We start from the raw sequence: 20767 nt of genomic DNA on the forward strand, positions 1-20767 counted from the left end.
AGGTCATCTGTGATGGGCTAGAATACTGACCTATCAGCTCTTAACTCCCAAACTTTCAGTAACTATTATCAGTGCCTCTGAGTATATTTAAACCATAAAAACAGCCACCCTGGGCTGGACCAAAGGCCCATCTAGCTCTGTGTTTTGTCCTCTGACAGTAGCCAATACTAGGTGCCCCAAGAGTTACTCAACAAGGCACCACTAGGAGTTGAACCCAGGATCTCCTGTTTACAAAACAGATGCTTTAGCAAGACAAACCATGATGCCAGCCTGTGGCTAAAACACACTGTCTGCTCACACCTGACTCCCTGCCATCCCCACCGGGGCCTGACAAGCTTTGCATGTGTTTGGATTCTGCAAAGCAGAGGAGCAGGTGAGGTTTTCCTTGCAAGCTGTGTGTGTGTGTGAATCTTTGGCCAGGTCTGCACTCAAAGTTATTTCAGCAGAATTATATTGCTCAGGTGTGTGAAAAACACACAACGCTCCCTCGGACAGCAGTTTATGGCTCGTGTACACAATGCAATGCCACGTTTGGCGACAAAACTGCTCTGTTTTGGTGACAAAATAAAACAACCTTGATGAGAGGCCTAGAGCTTTTTGCAGCAAACTTAAAGCGACAAATTGACAGTGTAAATGCTACTGGTCATTATATCATCATAACTGGCCTCCACCAGTATCCCACCATGCCTGCTGTGAACTTGCCTGCCCTGCATTCCTGCTACAGAGGCTGGTCCCCTCCCCTTTCATAGCTCCAGAAAGTTCTGACAGCTGAGCTGCTATCTACACTGGGATTAGGTTGATATAACTGCATTGCCAGCCTAAGTAATGTAATTACACCAACCTAATTTTGTAGTGTAGACCTGTCCAAAGAATCACACACACACCTTGGGAGCAAATCTTCACCTGTTCCTCTGCTTCACAGAAGCCAAACACAAGCAACACTTGTTAGGGCCCAGTGGGGCTTGGCAGAGAGTCAGCTGTGGGCAGATACACTGTTTAAAGAACAGCAGGCACCGTGGCTTAGCTGGTTAAAGCATGTGTTTTGTAAACAGGAGATCCTGGGTTCAACTCCCGGTGGTGCCTTAGGAACTGGCTTTTGGGGCACCTGGTATTGGCTACTGTCAGAAGACAAGATTCAGAGCTAGATGGACCTATGGTTTAAATTACACTCACAGACACTGACAATAGAGTTACTGAAAGTTTGGGTGTTAAGAGCTGATAGGTCAGTGGTCCAATCCTCTCAATGTGGTTTTACCATTTCCACTTGCTAAACTCCCTCTCAACCTCTATAAAATTACAGTGCAGACATATGGGCTTGAGCCCAACCTCTGAGGCCCCATGAGGTGCGAGGGTTTCTGAACCCAGGCTTCAGTGTGAACACAAATATTTACACCACAGTTTTTAGTCCCTCAGCTTTACATCTAGGAGCCCAAGTCAGATGACCCAGCTCTGCCCTGCTGCCATCTTTATCCCAGGAGAGATGGACTCTAAGGATACGTCTCCATTGCAATGGAAGCCCAGGTGTGGCACGTTGTGCTCAAAGCAGCACCTGGAAACCCCATATTCACCACTCTCATATAATGATGACATGGTTTGTACAAAGTCTGCCTGGTGAGGTATGATTTCAAAAGTCTTGATCTGTTGAACATTAATATCTTGTTGGATTGTGTGTGCTAGTATTGGTTGGGAAGTTATGAAGTTTTGCTCTGTGTGCATTACTGAGATATGTTATGAGGTTGGGAAATGCCCACCACCAGCCTTTCAGGTGCGAGAAGGGAGGAGCCAGACTCGCTGCTGTCCCATTGAAGGTCTCCACACTCCCAAGGACTATCCCAGGAACCGTGTACAATGCAGATTTCTCCGAGATAGCACAGCAATAATGGACACTGCTTGACTCACATCGTAGCAAAGGAGCTTCCTAGCAAGTTGGAAGAAACTATGAAAGAGGGGAAGAGACATCATGACTTGGCCTCTCTCCCCCACAACTAAGCAGCTGGAAACGCACCTGGAGGACAAAGACTGAACTGATTCAGAAAGCAGAAGAGAATAATAATAATACTTTCAAACCAAAGTCCCCAAACAGACTAGTATTGGTTTTTCAGCAGAAAATTTTCAGTTTGGGAAATTTTGTTTTCTCAGTCAGACCTTGCCAGGAGACGCAGGGAGAAAATGTTTGAGTTGCCTCCTTCAGAACAGCTTGGCCTAGACACTAGCTGTGGTTCACTGTTCTGGCCTTGCTCAGGTTGAGTGTATTTTAATAATTTGGGCAGATCCCAGGGTGTTTGGGGAAGATGATGAAGATGTTACCTTTTGAGATAAAAACTAAGAAAGACAGGACTAAAGAATTCTTTTTTTTTTTTAGGAAATCTGGGATTTAGACATTTTTTTAAAGCACAGGGTGGGGGGGGAGGGTCTGAGTTTCTCAGAAGGTTTTTGTTTGCAGGAAGCAACATTGCTTGAGCTATTATTGTACCAAAGGGGGAGATGGTTGTCTATAAAGGAGGAGTGAAGACTAAAAACACCCAACGAGAATGGGATTTGAACCCATGCATACGAAGCACAATAGATTAACACTTCACTATCTTAACCACTTGACCATCTCATCTGAGCTAGCAAGAAGGAGACAGCAGGAGAAATCTGAGGTCAGCAGAGATAGGGACAATAAGGAGTTTTTAAATACTAAGCAAAAGCAGGGTCTGAATGAGCTCCCCCCTCACAACTAGTGAGGAGCTAGGGGAAAGACTTCAGGAACAGACCGTGTTTGCATAGACACACCTAGGTATGCAGCATGATAGGGCCACTTTGCCAAAATGACCAGTTTTGGATGGTGGTGGGTTACGAATCACTTTAGGATTGAATGGAATGAAATGTTGTTATCCTTCCTGTATGAGTGAAGGGCAGCAGAACATACCTAGTTGGTCCTGATAGAGGGGTAGGTGGGTGAGAAGTAGCTTTTATTGGACTGCATAGAAGTGATTGAGAGCGTCATCCTAAAACAGTGGTCCCCAAACATTTCACACTGTGCCCTCTTATTCATGGCTGTGGAACCTCGGAAGCTGTGGTTGAGAACTGGGGCTGTTGCTTGCTGGGGAGAGGGGTGCAGACAGGAGTAAGGGGGTTGAGGCCGACCTTAGAGCCAGAGGCCCAAGCTGAGGGTGGGGTTGGGGAAGAGCTGGGAAAGAGTGGGGCTGAGTGCTGCTACCTCCATGGGGGCTGGCTCAGGCCCTGAGGTGCCCCCATGAATGTTCCTCTGTGTCCCCCTAAGAGTCATGCCCCACATTTTGGGGACCATTGAACCCTACTTACTAATCAGGGGCTAGTGATGCCAAAGCCCAGGGAAAGGGAGAACAAGTGCGGGGCCCCCAGCACTGGAACCATGTGAAAGGGCTGCAGGAGAGGGGCAATGGCTGGTGGCACAGGGAGTTAAGGGCAAAGGGGGGACAGGAGGGGGCAGGAGTTAGGAGTGAAGGAGGTGCAAGGTTTGGGAGTGCAGGAGCTAGCAGTAAGGGGGAGTGGGGATCGTCCAGGGGCAATGGGGAAGTGCCAAAGTACAAGCTTTGCCCAGGGCACCATTTTCCCTAATGTTGATCTGAGCAATTGGAAATGACCTTTCAGTGAGAACAGAACCATAGTGTAGAAAAGCTTCTTGGTTAAGTGGTTGTGGCTGAGTGCTTAGGGAGCTGGGTTAGAAAGCAATAGGTGTCTTTCTGTGGAGGTTTGATTCTTGCCTGGTGTATGGTTTCTTCATGGCTGTATGTTCAGTGTCTGATTACCCAAAGAGCCAAGTCTAGACCTATTCAGAGGCTCTATACCAGGGTTTCTCAAACTTCTGTTCACAGTAACCCCCTTCTGCCAAACTTACTACATAGCCCTGGAAAGGGACCAAGCCTCTCCACACTGGGGAGAGGCAGGGGAGACAAAGTCCTGAGCCCTTCCCCAGTTGGGGGAGGGCAAAACCAGAGCTTGAAGGCTTCAGCCCCAGACCCCAACAAGTCTAATGCCAGCCCTGGCAATCCTGTTAAAACAGGGTTATGACCCACTTTGGGGTCCTGACTCACAGTTTGAGAACCACTGCTCTATGCTGATGAGAGAGAGTTTTCCTGTAGGTGTAATTAATCCACTTCCCAAAAGGTGGCAGCTATGTCAGTGGGAGAAGCTATATCGGTGGGTGCGCAAGCTGTGGTGTTTACCACATTTAAGAAGTTTAATCAAACCCCATTTTCAAAACCACCTGTGGTCTGGGAATGGCAAAGAACCTCAATGAAGCAGGGTTTGTCCTTCGAAGTCCTGGGAAATAATGATTCCATGTTACTGTTATCATGGGCGTAGAGCTCAGTGGTAGAGTGCTTGACTGCCAATCAAGGTGTTCTTGGTTCAAACCTCAGTGTTCTCTTATAACCCTCTTTCTTTCTTAAAAAAAATTAAAAAAAACAACATTTTCATTTTCATTCTCCATTATGTTCAGGAGCTCCACTATACAGGAGTGCTTGATATGAATGTAAACACTCAACATTCCACTGTCCAAATGCATAAAAATCTATCAAATGTGTCCATCAGCTGAAATCAGTTCCAATCTTTTAAGTGTCTAGTTTATGTTTTCATCAATTAAACAAAGGTATCATATGAATGTACATTTGCAGATCCCTCTTCTCCAGGAGCTATGCTGTGCAGAAGAACAAGAACCACATCCAGCTGCAGTTCAGGAGTCTGATGACCAAAGTGCCAACAAATGTTCTGAGGGCTGGAGAAAAATGCCTTCTAGTGAGCTACTGAAAGAGCTCAACCTGTTTAGCTTATCAAAAGAAGATTGAAAGGTGACTTCACTGAAGTGTTGAAGTGCCTTAATGGAAAGAAAAGATTGGGTATGAAAGGGCTCTTTAATTGAGCAGAGAAAGGCCTAACAAGACCCAATGGCTGGAAGGTGAAAAGAGACAAATTCATATTACAAATAAGACACAAATATTCAACAGCGAGGATGATTCACCACAGGAGCAAGCTACCAAGGAAAGTGATGGATTTGCCATCTCCTGATGCCATTTAATGAAGACTAGATGCCTTTCTGGAATGTGTTTACCCCAAAAGTAGCTATTGTGCCATACAGGAGGCCTCTGATATGCAGGGGGTCAGATTAGATGCTCTAATGGTCTCTTCTGGCCATAAAGTTTACTAATTTCTGAAAAACTGAGTGTAGCATTGGGAGCAGCGTCTGATGTTTTACTGTCTAGCAGACTTGCTTCCTAGAACAAACACTTCTTGAGTGGGGTGATCCACAGGGAGTAGCTCAAACCTCCAAAGTGCCTGAGCAAGAGCAGGACATTAGCACAGCAAGGGAGGGGTGTGGCAATGACATCACAAAGGCCTTTTGCAGTACCTCAGACTATTGGTCAAAGGTGGTGGGGAGGTGGTGACCTCACAGAGAGATGCTGACATCAGTCAGGCAAGACAGGGGCAAGGGGCCAGGGAAACCTGAGACCCCTGTGGTTTTGCTTCAGCAAGTCTCCTTCTCCAGGTCTCTCTTTGAGGACTGAGAGATTATTCGGGTTCACATATATGAGTGCCAGGAGGAACCTCTTTCAAGTTTTCTCCTTCCCTTTTCCTGATTTTACTAGAAAAGAGCCTGTTTAGAAGGTAAGAGCCTCCTCGAGGTTTGAAACCTGTTCAGTCTGATCCATCTGGTGAGAGTTGAATTCTAGGCATGGAAAACACAAGCTTAAGGAGGTAGAATTTTATTCCATACCTGGGATTTTGTCCCCTAGAATCACTGGGGACATTAGGGTTTGTCCTTTTGATTTCACATTTTCCTCCATCCATCCTTCACTCCTTTCTCTTTGTCTCTTGTTTCTTTTGTCCTTTCTCCTTTTCCCCTCCCAACACCAAGAGAGAGGTGTGTGTGTGTGTGTGTGTGTGTGTGTGTGTGTGTGTGTGTGTGTGTGTGTGTGTTGCAGGGGAGTGCTCTGCACCTCCCTCTGTGGGAGGTCCACCCAAAAATGTGGGGCTGAAATAGTGCTCTGGCAGTGATCCCTACCCATGACCTGGGCCATTCTTTGGGCTCTTTGGTGAGAACCCTCAGCTTCCCGTACTCAGTCTCTACCCTGATTGGCTGAGCAGGGGGTTATTGACAGGGAGGAGACTCAGATCCTTGTTTTTCTCTTTTAAGACCAAGGAAATAAGTCATAACCAGCTATATGTTTGATGAATTTTGCTGCTTCTCTGTATGAATGGTCTTTGTGCAGTTCATGATTCTCTCTAACATTGCAGTTCTCCTCAAATACTTGCTGAATGATTACTGTGTGCTGTTGTTGGTCTGGAGCTCATTTGAGAACACTTTACTCAAGTCAGTCAATGTTTGAAATTCAAGATATGATGGTTAATTTCAAAATCAGGGCTCTTGGGTCCTATTCCCAACTCTGCCACTGACTGGCTGTGTGACCTAAGACAAGTTAATTCTCCTTTCTCATCCTTAGCTTCACCCTCTTTTAAGTAGGGATAATAATGATCCACTCCTACCTATCTCACAGTGGGTGGAGGACAGGGATCCATTGGAGAGTGTCACTGGGAGTAGTGCATAATATGAGGTGTCCTATCACGTTTACTCAGAGCAGTATATGACATAATAGAATAGCTGAAATAGTTGATTTTATTTGTATTTTTTTATTTTGAAATTATTAAGAGCAGCAACTACTTAGCTCAGACTGAAGCATCTTATCTAATGTTTGTGATCTAAGTGTCTCCTCTTTGTGTGCGGTGAGACAATTTAACACTCTCTGACAAACAAGAGATGCTTTTGTTTTGCAACTAAATCTTTTTGCAAAGAACTTTCATCCCACTTGTTTTGATTTCAAGAAACAAACTGGTTTAGTCTGAAGGGGATTTTCTGACAGAAACGGTTTCAATGACATTTCTCCACCATCTCAATTCCTGGGCTCTATCCCTGCCTCTGGGAGGTTTTGCTGTTTGTTAGAACAGGAGTCAGGACAGGTGGCTTCTCTTTCTGGCTCTGCCACCGCCTTGCTGTGTAGGCCCTTGGGTAGGTCACTTCCCTTTTCTGTACCTCAGGCTCCTCCACATCTGTCCAATGGGAACAGGGACAATTCTTGAACTCTGGGCAGTCATAAGCCTGAGTGAGATAAGGGGCGTTAAAGCCCTCTGTGAAGGAGAAAGGGGAGTTTCACAGTGTTTAGCACCAAGGAATTCTAAAGTTTGCTAAACTATCTAGTCTGCAGAAACAAGAAATGGTCCGGGCCAAACTTTTTAACCACTGCCTTTTTTAAAGCCCATTCAGGGATGGGAGTCCCTGTCTCTTAGGTACCTGGAATTCTTTGCAAGCAGGAGAGAAGAGGTTGCTGCCTTTGTTTTCGTGGCCTTAACAAACCAGGTGTTGTGCCCCACTTCTCTTCTGAGATCCCTGAAAAAGAACATCTTCCCATCCATGAACAAGACAGGACCTATTTTTCAAAGGGGAACAAAGAGAACCCTGGGACTTACAGACTAGCTAGCCTCACTTCCATAGCTGGAAAGATCCTGGAATACATTCTTAAACAATCAGTTTGTCAGCAGCACCTACAGGATACTTTGGTTCTTAGGACTAGTGAGCATGGATTTGTCAAGATCAAATCATTCCAAAAGAATCCTCTTTCCTTCTCTGTCAGGGTTCCGGGCCTAAGGGAGGTGGGTAAACAGTAGATGGGATCTAACTTGGTGTTACTAAGGCTTTCGACACAGTCCCGTAGGACATTCTCACAAACAAACGAGGGAAATGCAGTCTAGATGCAATCAATGTGATGTGGGTCCAGAGCTGGTTGAAAGCCCAGACTCCAAGAGCCCTTCTCCATGTTTGGCTGTCCAATGGAGAGGATGCACCTAGTGGGTCTGGCAGGGATCAGTCCGGGATCCGGTACTATTCAATAGTTTCATGAATGATTCGGAAAATTGAGTGGAGAGCATGCTTCTAAAATTTGCGACTGACACCAAGCACTTTGGAGCACAGGATTGGAATTCAAAACGTCCTTAACAAATTGGAGAATTGGTCTTCTTGAGCCAAACTCCATGGCTGGGCCCCTCTCTATAGACTGGGCTGAAGTGAAACCCCAGAGCCAAACACTTCTCCTCCTGGAATGGTCAGATGCGGCTTAGCACTGTCATAGCAGCTTTGGCTGGGGGAATCTTCCAGCACTTTTCAATAGTGGGAAAGTATTAAATGCCCAGCAATGGAACTCAGGAGTCCTGACTCCCAATCCCCTGGCGCAGTCACTCCAGCAGAGCACACTCCCTCTCAAAGGCGGGGGGAGGTGCCATGAGGGCCTGCTTGTAATTGCCAGCTGTGGGAAGGAGTGTGCAGCAGTGGTTAGCGAAGGGGCCTGGAAAGAAGGACTGCTGGGTCCCATCCATACTTCTGACACTAGGTGTGACCCTGAGCCAGTAGCTTCCCCTCCCCAGGCCTGTTTCTCATCAGTAGGGCTGGGGTCATAGTCCCGACAGCCCAGGGGGGATGGGAGGCTCCAGGAAGGTGTGTAAAGTGCTGGGATTTCAGGATCCTGGACGTGCTGTCATCCCCACACTAGGGTGATGTTCTGCACCCCCTGCTGCTGGCCAAGTTTCTCCTTTCCTTGGCAATAAGACAAACTCTTGTTTTCACAGCCAGCAGATCACCCAATGTCATCACTCTGTCTGCTGGCTGGGCAGGGTAACTCCTCAGGTCACCTGCCTTGGGCTTGGAGAGTGAGGAGAAGGGCGAGGGATGACACTGAACATCCTCCACCCATCGCTCCGTCACCAGAGCAAGTGAGTGGCCTTAGAGATCCTCGGTGGTGTCCCCTGTCTGTTTGGGGAGAGGCAGAAAGAGGGGGAGAGAATCTCTCCCAAAGGACATTGGATTTGCAAACAGTCCCCAGGAGCCCCTCATTCTCAGACTGGGGAGGGGCTTCTCCAGAGCCATCTCCAATGTGTTTGGCAAGGTCTCAGCAAAGGGGCTCCCAGCCCTTCCCTTGTAGGAGACTGTTCCCCAGGCTGAGAGTCTCTGAGCTGGACCAGACCCGGTGAGCTGCTGAGCATGCAAATCAATGGGAAATGAGGGGGCCCTGGCATTGCTATGCCTAGGAACTTTGAAGTGGGGAATGGTTTCCCAGAAGAAGTCCAGACTCCTGGGTTCTGTTCCTTCTCTAGCTTGAGCGGGGGGGGGGGGAAGCATTAGTGTGTCCTGGGCTGGCAGGGGGGACTTGCTTGTCCAAAGTGACCGATGGTCTTTGTAACTGACCCCAGTGCTCGAAAAGGACAAGACTCCCCGGTTCTTGCAGCCCCAGGGATGACAACGGGGAACGTTGAGGGGGAGCAGACCATGCAATGAACTCCTGCCAGTGTGTGTAGCTTGCACTCCCTGCACCCCTGTGTGGGGGAAGAGGAGCTGCTCTGGCTGGGGCAGGGATGGGGAGGGACCAAACAGGCTGGTTAGTGAGAGGCTGCCTTGACCCCAGACTCATGCCTGCTCCTCGCTCAGTTCCAGGATGGCCAGGCTCCTGAGGATGTTCAGGAAGAAGGTTCTGCAGATGGCCCCAGAGCCTGAGGGAAGCAGCTGACATTTTCCCCAGGAGCGGAGCGGCCCCTCGGTCCCCGCTGGCAGGGAAGGAGCTCCCAGCCGCGCCAGGAGGTGGAAGTGCCCAGCCTTCTGAAAGAGGAAACCTGCTCCCAGCGCAGGCGTTGAGATGGGAGATGCACTGGCCAGGCCAAAATGGAGCTGGGCCAGGATGCAGCTGTGCAGGCAGGACCCAGCCCAGGAGTGGAACCAGGCAGGGTGGCTCTGGGGCTTGTTGTGTGGGCAGCAGCGGCCCCAGGAGCCCAGCCCTAATTTCCAGCAGGAGGCATCGCCCTGCCCAGTCAGTGGGGACCTTCCCAGGGCAGGAGGTGGAGGATCCCTCTCCCAGCCCCAGCAGCTCAACCCGCTCCCCATGGGACAGCAGCAGCGCCTGGGACTCGGAGAGCAGTGAGGCCGATGGACTCTTCTGCTTTGTTCCAGGTGAGAACCAGGCTGGGCTCTGGGAGGGGTGAGGAGGGGGCTGTGAACACCCTGGGCCCAGGTCCTAGAGCAGTGCTATGGGGGCGGGTCCCCAGCTCAGGTGTCTGGCCTGAGCCACTGAACCTCACTGACACTGGATGCTGCCACTTCAATCCTTGGTGCTCCATTAGGTGGGGGGCAGGGAAGGCACCTCCCAGGGAGTCCAGGACAGTGTGTATGGGGGGTGTTTCTTTGCTATGGACTCCTGAAGGAGTTGGGGGCTGACGACACTGAGGCTGCTTGGAATCAAATACATTTGAGATACAAGTACATAGCCCATATTCATAACTTCAAATACAAAAATGGTAGACATATACAGCTAGTATAATTATAACCAGCAAATCATAACCTTGTCATATACACCTCACACAACAACCTTTGTACAATATTTGCTGCAAATATATAACAGTGGTGGCAACAATGATCTCTACGATCCCAGCTTATATTAATAATGTCACAGACGGCAGTAGAGAAGTGGGAGGGAGGCGTCTTCCAGCCAGCGTGTCTCATCCGTTTCCCCCTTGCCACTTGGGCCAACGTGGGAAGGGAACGAAACGTGGCCGGTTGAAGGTTTTGCGCTCGGCCTTGAAGATTAAGCCCAAACTCCGGGCATGGCTAGGTTGGGGTTGTCCTGGGCTCTGGGGGCGGAGGGCTCAGCTGGGAGAAGGGACAGACGAGGGGATTTTGTCTCTGATAGATAAGGGCTTTGTCAGCAGGAAGCTGTAGGTCACATGTTTGGGGTGACAGTGGGGTTTCAGCTGGGGTAGCAGCAGCAGGGGAGCAATGTGTGTGGGGGGGGATTCACTTGGTGAAAATGAAACTGCCAAGCCACTCCCTCTGCTGGAGCAAAAGCCTCTCATTTATCTTCTCAACTTCCCTCCATGAAAATCTCCACCCCTCCCCTGGTGCTGAGACCCCCTCACTCCCATGGAGATTTGTAATTTTTCTAACTCTTCCTTGGCCTTGTCCAAATAGTTTTTCCAGAAAAATGATCAAGAACATTTCAAATGAGAAAAACAAACCAAACTAAAGAAACCGCCACCACACACAGTTTGGGTCTGAATTTTTCTACTGAAATTTGAAGATAATAAAACTCATCCCTCTGTTGGCCAGAGACCAAAGCTAGACCTCCCTCGCTGTAGCTGTGACTTCTGCAACCGAACCACCAATGCACTGACTCCTCTTGTGAGACATTTTGCTGCACAATACTGCTGCTATTCCAGTTATTGACTCCAGGAAACAGTTTCCTTAGCCTGGTTCCGTGTGTCACTGGTTTCTATAGCAAAGATCAGTCCCTGGCCTTGTGGTCCAGACATCGTCATTCACATCAGGCTTCAAGTTCAGAATCATTTCCCATTCCAGCTCTGTGAGAGGGGAGACTTTTAAAAGCGCTCTCTGTGCAACTGCACATGGCTAAGCAAAGAGAACGAACCCCAAATCCCCCCTGTGCTTTGGGAGCCAGGTTTGCTGTGGGAATTCTGTAGTTCAGATGGCTTCATGCCTGGGCATTGTGGTTCTTTACCAGTTTCTCTGGAAGTGGGGTAGTTTTGTGGTCATAGCTGAGTGGTTAAGGCATTAGAGTTGAAATTCAATAGGGTTCCCCTGCGCAGGTTTGAATCCTGCTCACAACAAAGCCTGTGTTTTAGCCAGTCTCTCACCCGGGCAATACCTCTCTACAACCCCCTGAGAAACTCTCAATTCTCTCCCCACCCCAAGTAAATCCTGATCTGCTCCTTTCATAGAGATCCCTGGGGCACCACCTCACACTGTGTCCCTGAGGTGTCAGGCAAACTCTCAGTGCCTGAACCCTCTGCCACTCACTGGTGCCCCACAGATCAGCCATAGCCCTGGTTCTTCTCCTCTGTCTAGAGTATGAAAGGATCCAAGTCAGTGACTCCATGGGTGCTCCGGGGCTACAACACAACAGAAAAAAAAAGGTGCTCAGCTGTTCAGTGGGGTACTGGAGGGGCGATGGGGAGGAGCAGGGACAGGGAGAGGAATGGGGCAGGAACATGCTGGTTGGGTAGAGATGGGACAGGGGTGGGGGCTTGGGGAAAGGGGTGGAGTGGGGACAGGGCCTGGGGAAGAAAGGAGGGGATTTGTCCTGGACCCCGGTCCCCTCTAAGGCCAGCCCTGAAGGGAAGCACTTACTATCACAGTGACAATAAAAGTGACCAGCATTGCGGGGGAGACTGAGGGAGATCCACACTCATCAGGTCTCTTCTCTCCCCAAAAGTGAGCCAGACACTGCTCTCTCCTGGCTTTCACTGTAGCAGCTGGACGCCAAGGAGCCATTTCCTCACAGGAAGTGCATTGAGTGCCCTTGTGGTGCTAGGGGGGCTGGCGCATCTGCTGCCTGCGGGGCTGGCAGGGGTGTTGACGTCTGCACAGACTTTCAGCTGCCGAGTCGGAGGGGGCACTTACCAGACTGGCTCAGTGAAGACAGGGGGTTGACAGAGCAATACAGACACTCTCCAGAGCACGGAGCAGCATCCACCCATGCAGCCAGGCAATGAGCATTTCCCACAGCCTAGAGCCGAGGGGGAGGCGGCAGCTGCTGTTCCAGCTCCTTGGGGACAGGCCCTGTCAGGCAACAGGCCCTGTCAGGCAACAGACACTTCTTACTCAACACAGCTAAGGGTGCCGGGTTCCTCCGGTGGGGGTGTGGAGCAGCCTTTCGTTTTCCTGTTTGCACTCCTCTGCGGTGTGAAAATCGGGGAGGGGAGGCAGAAGCCCCACTTCTCTCCCAAAATGACGTCCAGTAGGGGAAGCCTGGACAACAGGGTGGGGCGGCAAGTGGTGGCCAGACTTTCGCCGCCAGGGTCTAATCTAGTTCAGGGTCCAGGTCAACCTCCTCCCCGCGCTACTGGCCTCCAGTCCCCTTCTGCCACCAGGTCAACCCGGGCACTAAGGCAGGAACAGGGTGAGGCAGCAAGTCAAGCTGAGCAAGACATGCAAAAGCGAATCTTCTCTTCGTGGGCAGCTCACAATGACGTCCTTTTTGTGGGCAATTGCTGCAAAAACATCCCAGGCAGAGAAGCAGCAGGCTAAAAGACTTCCAAACAGCTGCCAAAGTAGCTCAGTTGGGAGTGTGTTAGACTGAAGACCTGAAGGTCTGTAGCTCAATCCCAGGCTTTGGCAGCCCCTGTCATCCCTCTTTGTACTGTGGTTGTTTGTTTTCTGGGAGCACAGCAGTGTCTGCACCCAAGGTGAGTCCCTGAGCTTGGGCTCTGCAGTAGGAAAAGATACTGTGGGCTTCTGCCCCTAGTTGGCTGGCCTGACCTTTAACAATGAAGGATGGGAGCTGCCTCTCCTACATGAGTTATTAGTGGTCCCAATATGGCAGGAAGAGAGTGAGGCAGGGTGGCCCTCAGGAATGGTGTCAGAGGGGTTGCTGGGCAGTGACAGACGGGTATAGGGGATGAAAACTCCTCTGTGCAGCTGAGGGAGAGCAGTACCCTGGAAGGGGCAGTTGTGAAAATGGCTGTGTGGAAGATGGAAGGGATTTGGGGGCCCAGGAGGAGAGGCTTGATGTTCAGTCCCTTGGAGCAGCTGAACTTGAACATGTTGGGTGTTCAGGAAATGCATATTAACAAGTCTAGGGTAGCTTGAAGGGCAGAGGGTTATTGGTGGAAGGGCCTGTCATAAACAGATAGCTAAGGGTTAATGTTCTTTTACCTGTAAAGGGGTAACACCAGTAACCTGAAACACCTGACCAGAGGACCAATCAGGAAACAAAACTTTTTCAAATCTGGGTGGAGGGAAGTTTTGGGTGTGAGTTCTTTGTTCTTTGTCTTGTGTCTGACCCTCTCGGCTCTGAGAGTGATTTTTCTATCTCCTGCCTTTCTAATCTTCTGTTTCCAAGTTGTAAGTACAAAGATAATAAGACAATAGGTTTATATTGTTTTCTTTTGTATTTACATGTGTGTAGTTGCTGGAGTGTTTTGAATTGTATTCTTTTTGGATAAGGCTGTTTATTTACTTTTTTTTCTTAAGCAATTGACTCTGTATATTTTCACCTTATACAGAGACTATTTTTAATGTATTTTTCTTTTTTTTTATAAAGCTTTTTTTTTAAGACCTGTTGGAGTTTTTCTTTAGTAGGGACTCCAGGGAATTGAGTCTGCAGCTCACCAGGGAATTGGTGGGAGGAAGAAGTCAGGGGGGAAATCTCTTTGTGTTAGATTTACTAAGCCTGACTTTGCATACCCTCTGGGTAAGGGGGAAGAGAGATTAGCTCTCTCGGTACTTGTGTTTCCAGGACTGGAAGCAGGGAATCTCCTAGGGTCGTCCAGGGAGGGGAGCCTGGGAGGAAGTAACCAGGAAACAAGGGGAGGGGGGTTATTTCCCTTTGTTGTAGGACTCAAGGCATCTGAGTCTGGGGGTCCCCCAGGGAAGGTTTTGGGGAGACCACAGTGAGCTAGGCACTGTATAAATCCCTGGCTGGTTGCAGCGTTATCAGGTCCAAGCTGGTAACTAAGCTTGGAGGTTTTCATGCTAACACCCATATTTTGGACGCTAAGGTCCAGATCTGGGAAAAAATGTTATGACAGGGCCCATCTCTCTGATCCTTCAGGCCAGGGAAGAATGATGGGGTTGGAGTCTTGTTCTTCACATTCATGATGCGAGTACAGAAGGGGCTGGAACTCCAATCAGGGAGGGCATTACTGGTGGGCTTTGTGCTCTGTGGCACTGGTTACAGCTATATTAGTGTGTATGGTCCCCAATTAAGGCGTGAAAGGAAAGTTCTATGGAGGGAACTGGCTCCCTTCCTCTGGACAGTGTTTGGTGTTGGGGCGGGATTTCAATTGTTGCAGCTGACCTGAGGACTGCCGGTCCTATTTTCCTGATCGTCAGAGGAAAGTCTTCTATGATGAGCATTAGCTGGGTGCAGGTCTGTAGCGAGGTTGGCTTAGAGGATGTGTTTCTCTGTAGTGGAACCAGTGCGGGGGTGGGTGGTAGCCTCCTATTCCTCTGACCCAAGCTAACACCAGCCGCAGAGGGGATACATGTTTCTGCAGGGACAGGCCAGGAGTCGCATTGACCGGATTTACATGAAGGAAAGCACATTGACAGCCCAGTGCAGGGTCGTGCCAATGGACTGTTCGTATCACGCAACGCTCACCGTGTGCTCAATGTGGGCAATTCCCTAACCCACAGCAGAGGATATTGGAAGCTGAACATCCAGAACTTGCAAGATAAAGGAGCAGGATGGCGAGGCCTGGCGGTGTTGGCAGAACGGGAAAGTAGCAGAGGGTTCTATGGCAACCAGGGGTATTGGTGGGAGTCGGTGAGGGAGGAGCTGGCGGCTTTGTTCTGGTGGTCGGGAAAACAGTGGAATATTAAAGAAACCAATGGTGTCAAGTCCTGCAGCATCACCTGTGGGATTTCCACAAGGCCATCCAGGCTGGGGAGCCAGTCAGCGTGTGACTGTACGACTGGATCAAACGACACCTGCCCGAGTTCCAGGAGATGAGGCTGCAGCTGGCTGATATGAGCAGGAGCACCAAGTGAAGGGAGGAGCGGCCTCCCCTGACATTTTTGCAGCCTGCAGGGAATGGAGACAAAGCAGGGGGATGCGGGGACTCAGGGCAGGACCTGCGGATCTGATAGTGCAGGACCACAGTCGCTGGAGGAGGAGAAAGAGTCCTGTGAGAGGAAGCCACTAGTGGGAAGCAATTAGTTCAGAGTGCAAACCAGCCAGCTGAGAGTCACAGGGGGTCTAGAAAATGAAGTAATAGCAGGTCCCATGGTGTAATGGACAGCACTCAGGTTTTCTGACTCCTGGAGTCTGAGTTCAAATCTCAGTGAGCCCTCCTAGAGGTATGTTGCTTTGCTACAAAGCCCTGGAGCAAAATGTGCTTGGCTAGCCCCACTCAAGGTGAACTAAAAGCAAGGCTTTTTCCTTCCTGCTGGGTGACTGATGCCCACTGGAGATAGGTCTTTGGTCCGGCTGGTTCAATGGGCTGGCTGCTATAGGTTGGGGCTGTAGAACTTAATAGTCTGGCTAGAGATTCCTGTGGGTTGATCATATGGTTGTTTCTCGCTGCTTCACCTGATGTCCACAACTTTGTCCCTGCAGCTGCCACACTCTTCCTCTTGCCCACATGGCATTTAAAGGAAGGAGGGCCCAGGACCAGGGCCAGACTTTATAGTCAAGACTAGGCAGGAGGGAGGAAGAGTCCCAGACTGGAGCCCAACACACCTTTCCTGCTCTGGGCACCTAGAGCAGAGGCAGCTGGTGCTGACAGCTTCAAGGGAAGTCTTAAAAGCCAGAGAGCAACCAAGGGTAGAGCAAGAGGAGGGGAGAACCATGTCTTTGCGTGACCAGCAGACAGCCACAAAGACACCAGGCCAGCCTGCTCCCTGCCATGCCAAACCCCCACTGAAGGCCACCCACAGACCAGCATTCGTTCTGTGGCCAGCATCACAAGGTGGTTGGAAAGCAGGGCCAGCCCCCCAGTGGGGCCTCTGACCGTTCCCACTCAAGGGGCTCCTTTTGGTGGTGGGGCAGGAGATATTTCCCCAAGAGGCTTTTTCCCAGATGCTGAGAAGCACAGAAGTACCCGGTGTTTGCTCTTGCAGTGAAAGGAGTTAATACGTTTAGGCGGCCTGGTTAGCTCAGCTGGCAGCACCTCTGGCTCTTACTCTGAAGGTTGAAGTTAAAATTCCCTGTTTGGGTGGTTGGGGCTCCTCTTCAACAACACAACACACAATCTGCTTAAGCCCCCACCCAGTAACCTGGGGAAACTAATCCTGGACACTGGGTGCTTCTAAGATGTGATACTTTCCCCACTCACACGCACTGAGTGTAGAAAAGAAACTTTAATAAAAAGGAGGAAAATCACCTTGTATTAACTTGGGAAAACACCACAATCAGGATTCATAACACTATGAGCAAAACACCCACCCACAGCGTGCTGGGCAGTGGCCTTTTGCCTCTGGCTCTTAAATCCAGACACCAAAAGCTCTTTGGATGCACCCCTCCCTTCACTGCACCTCACTCACAGCTGCTGTTCTGGGTCAATGAAAACCCAGAGTTCATCTCTCACCTCCCAGGGGGAAAGCCCCTTTCTCCCTCTGCTGTCTGGCCACATTGCTAGTCACTTGCCGTTCCAGCCTGTCACCGCTCTGCTGGCCACCCTCTCTCCTCTGGGACATATTGTGGTCCCACCAGGAGTTGAGCAGGTTCCCTAAAATAGCGGCTACCAGAGCCCAAACAGTAGCCCCATCCCTTCCAATCCAGAACATGCCCCTGCACCACCCTTTCTCCCCAAGGTCCACTCCTATGCTGCCTCCTCCCCCAAGACCCTGCCTCCTGCTTACTGCTCTCTGCCCCCTCCCCACCCTCACTTGCCCTTACAGTCATCACAAAGTGGTAAGGCAGAGCCCTCCCATTTTTAAAAGTCCTGGGGTGTTATTCCCCCCTGTTAAAGCACCTCTGGGGCCCTGCACTTCACACAGCTCTCTCTGATTTCAGCTGTTAGTGAGGGGGCCTCACTGCTAGTGCAGACTGGGCAGTTTCTTGTATGACAGACACTGTCCCAAAGCAGGACTAATGCTTAGACCTGGTTATCAGTGATTTCAGATCTGTTGGTCTGCAGCAAGAGTCTACATTGAGTCTTAACTAGCTCTATTATTATACAGAGAAGAACAAAAGGGTCAAATGGTGCCTGGAATCCTTAAGAGGAATCCACCCCACCAAGTACCAACACTTGTCGCTACTCGCGTTCAACTCCACTGAGAATGTTTTGGGGTCACTCCTTCCCTTCATCAACCTAGGAGTCTGGGAAAATAGCAATTAACAGGTGCTCCAGTGGCACAATTGGTTAGCGCACAGCACTTATAGAGCAGTGCTGAGAGGAGCTATGCTGAGGTTGTGAGTTCAAACCTCACCTGGAGCCCTGGTTTCTATTAACCAAGTGGTGTCACCCCCTCATTTGGCCCTGTGGAACGTAGAATTCTAGCCCTGAGAAGGAGAGGAGTCAAAAATGCCCCCTTCACTTATTATCTCCTCTCTAGAGTGCAGGTCAGAATCTACAATCCTTTCTGCCCAACCAGACTCAGGTCACTCCACTTCCTGCCACTGGGTAATTGCAGGGCAGGCCTGACCCCACACTCATGTGGTGGTGGGAAGTGGAGTGATCCAGCCTTGAAACTTGTGGGGTGGGGGGGGGGGGAATGCCCCTCAACACTCACCAGGGGTGCTGGTGGAGCAGAGCAGGCTGGGTCCAGGTCATTCCACAGTGCAGGGGTGCACCTGACTCTCCTGCAGTTCACCAGGCTGTAGCTCAGGGGAAGGGGTGGAGCAGGTGGGGGAAGAGGTGGAGCGGGGCAGCTTTCCTGGCCAGCTCAGCCAGCCAGGAGATTGGGCTGGCTGCTGGAGCAGTAGGCAGCTGCGTAGGGCACCAGGAAAAATGGGCAATTTGGTGCCTCCACATCCCTTAATCAGGCAGTGTCCCTGTAGTGTGTGCTGTCTTCATAGCATCTTTCTCACCCTCTTGTCTTGAGTCTCCTGTGTCTTTCTTTTCAAGCGCAGACTAACTCTGGCTGTTCAGAGGAGGGGAGGACCATGCCTATGCATGGCCAACAGACAGCGACAAAGACCCCTAGCCAGCCTGCTCCCTGCCATGCCAAACACCCACTGAAGGCCACCCGCAGATCAGCATGCGGGGCAGCTGCTGATGCTCTGTGGCCAACATCAGAGGACAGTAGGAAAGCAGGGCCAGCCCCCTGGTGGGGCCTCTAACCGTTCCCACTCAAGGTGCTCACTTTGGCAGTGGGGCAGATTTCACCCCAAGCGGCTTTCCCCAGCTGGCAAGAAGCAGAGAAACACCCAGGCTCCCAAGGCGCTATGTAGCAAGCCCCCTCAAGCACAGGGACGGAGGGAAAATGCTCCACACGCTAGCCCGGGCAGCCGCCCATTTTCTTTGGCAAGTCAGGAATGGCAAAGGCTAGACTGGAAGCACCTGGGGCTCATGCCCCAGCCCTTGTGACCCCCAACCCCCCCCCCGGGGCTCTAGCTGAAGCTAGAGCATTGGCCAGAGTGGCCAAGAAGAGGTTCCAGCCCTGAAGGAGCAGGACTTTCAGCACAAAGGTAAAACTGCATAAAACCAACCATGAAGAGACTCAAACCCTTAATGGCCTGATCCAAAGTCAAACACCGTATCCATTAGGCCACGTGGTCACATAAGAAAAATCTCTCCAAGTACTTCTTTGGAGAAGACGGACACTATGTTTCTCAGACTCAGGTCATCTACTGAGGGAGGCTAAGACTCTCTGGGCACAAGAAGTCGAGTTCCCACCGACATGTGAGACTTAATTCTATGGGGCCAGGTGCAGGACTTTGGCAGGGAGGCTTAGGCATGGGGGATTGAGGTGCAGCGGATGAACTGGCTGTCTAGGTGCAGAGATTTAGTCGCACTGAGGCACAGGAGGAGGAAGAGGAGGAATCCTGCTGATGGCCAGTGGCTATGCAGAAAAAAGGGTGTTGATTCCCCCATCCTAAATGGGCTGGTTGGCTTGACCCTTCTCCCTCTGCGGAATGTGGTGGGGACTGCAGCTCGCCCCTTGTGGGGCAGGAGGGCACAGGTGCAGGGCGCTGGGCTCCAATGCACCTGGAAAGCAGCTCCAGTGGGGTGGTGCAGGGCAGGGCCTGTGGTTTACATTCTGCATTGTCTGGTGCTAAGCCATTGCACAATCCCCAGTCACGCCGCACAGCACATCCCAAGAGGCGGTGGGGGGCCAAGCAGATGATCCAGCACAAGGGGGGAGAGGAAATGTGGTTGTGGGGAGGAAAGGTCTTCGGCTGCACTGGGGGAATGCAGAGCAGGGGTGACACCCCAGAAACCTGCAGCAAAGGGATGGACAGGTGGGCTGGGTGGATAGATGAGGCAGCAAGCCTAAAAGGGGAGTGGGGTCTAATGGTCAGAGCAGGGTGGAGGTTGGGTTCTATCCCTGGCTCTGGGAGCAGAGGGGGGTCTAGAGGTGAGAGCAGGGGGACTGGGAGCCAGGACGCCTGGGTTCCATAGTGACAACTGTTTTTTCCTGTCTCCCCCTCCCTAGAGATCCCAGCCCAGCCCCCTAGCAGAATCTGACTGGGGGAGGGGGTTGCCCTGCCACTCCAGACTTGTGATTAGAACCCCTCCTCCCACAGGCTCTGACATCACGGAATCTCCCCCTCCACCAAGTCAAAAAGTAGGAGCCCCTCCTCCATGTGGAGGAAGCTAGTGAGTTTCTTGGGGGTCTTTGGCGGAGGTGACAGCACCCATCAGACATCCACTCATGGTTGCAAGGAGACCCCCCTACACAGCCCCTGCTACGAGGGGCTGGGGGTGCCCAGCCATGGTCAGGAGGTGAGATGGCGTCACAGTGGCAGGAAAGGGGCAGAGCTGGGGGTGGTGCCAGGTTGGTGCTGGCTACATGGGGAAAAACCAAACTGCTCCGTTACATATTTACCAAGGTTATGGCTGAATACAGGGTTTGGAATGACTTCAGAGAGAAATTTTGTTTCCAAACAGACTCCATATACCAAATGATGGTGCTAATATGCTCCCCCTGCGCCCATCCCCCATTACTCGAGGATCTGAGCATCTTCCTAATTTGCAGGGTAGTTCTCCTCCCAGGCTCGTGTGAGGGCGGGATGCAAAACCAGCCCCATTTCCCGCACAGGAGAACTGAGGCCCAGAGAGGCTGAGTGATGTGCCTAAGGACACTTGG

General features: G+C 50.8%; 1 protein-coding gene and 2 non-coding genes across 3 annotated transcripts in view; 2 read left to right on the forward strand and 1 right to left on the reverse strand.

The window, feature by feature from the left end:
- LOC115650666 (zinc finger protein 501-like) overlaps positions 1-20767 on the reverse strand; it is a 1041190-nt gene that overhangs the window by 515488 nt on the left and 504935 nt on the right. The gene's annotated exons all lie outside the window — the stretch shown is intronic.
- On the forward strand, positions 1010-1083 carry TRNAT-UGU. The gene has a single exon. It is a non-coding gene; the product is annotated as a tRNA-Thr (tRNA).
- On the forward strand, positions 17859-17952 carry TRNAI-UAU. The gene is made up of 2 exons: positions 17859-17896; positions 17917-17952. It is a non-coding gene; the product is annotated as a tRNA-Ile (tRNA).

Source organism: Gopherus evgoodei, chromosome 4 (assembly GCF_007399415.2).
Source record: "Gopherus evgoodei ecotype Sinaloan lineage chromosome 4, rGopEvg1_v1.p, whole genome shotgun sequence".
Taxonomy (NCBI): domain Eukaryota; kingdom Metazoa; phylum Chordata; order Testudines; family Testudinidae; genus Gopherus; species Gopherus evgoodei.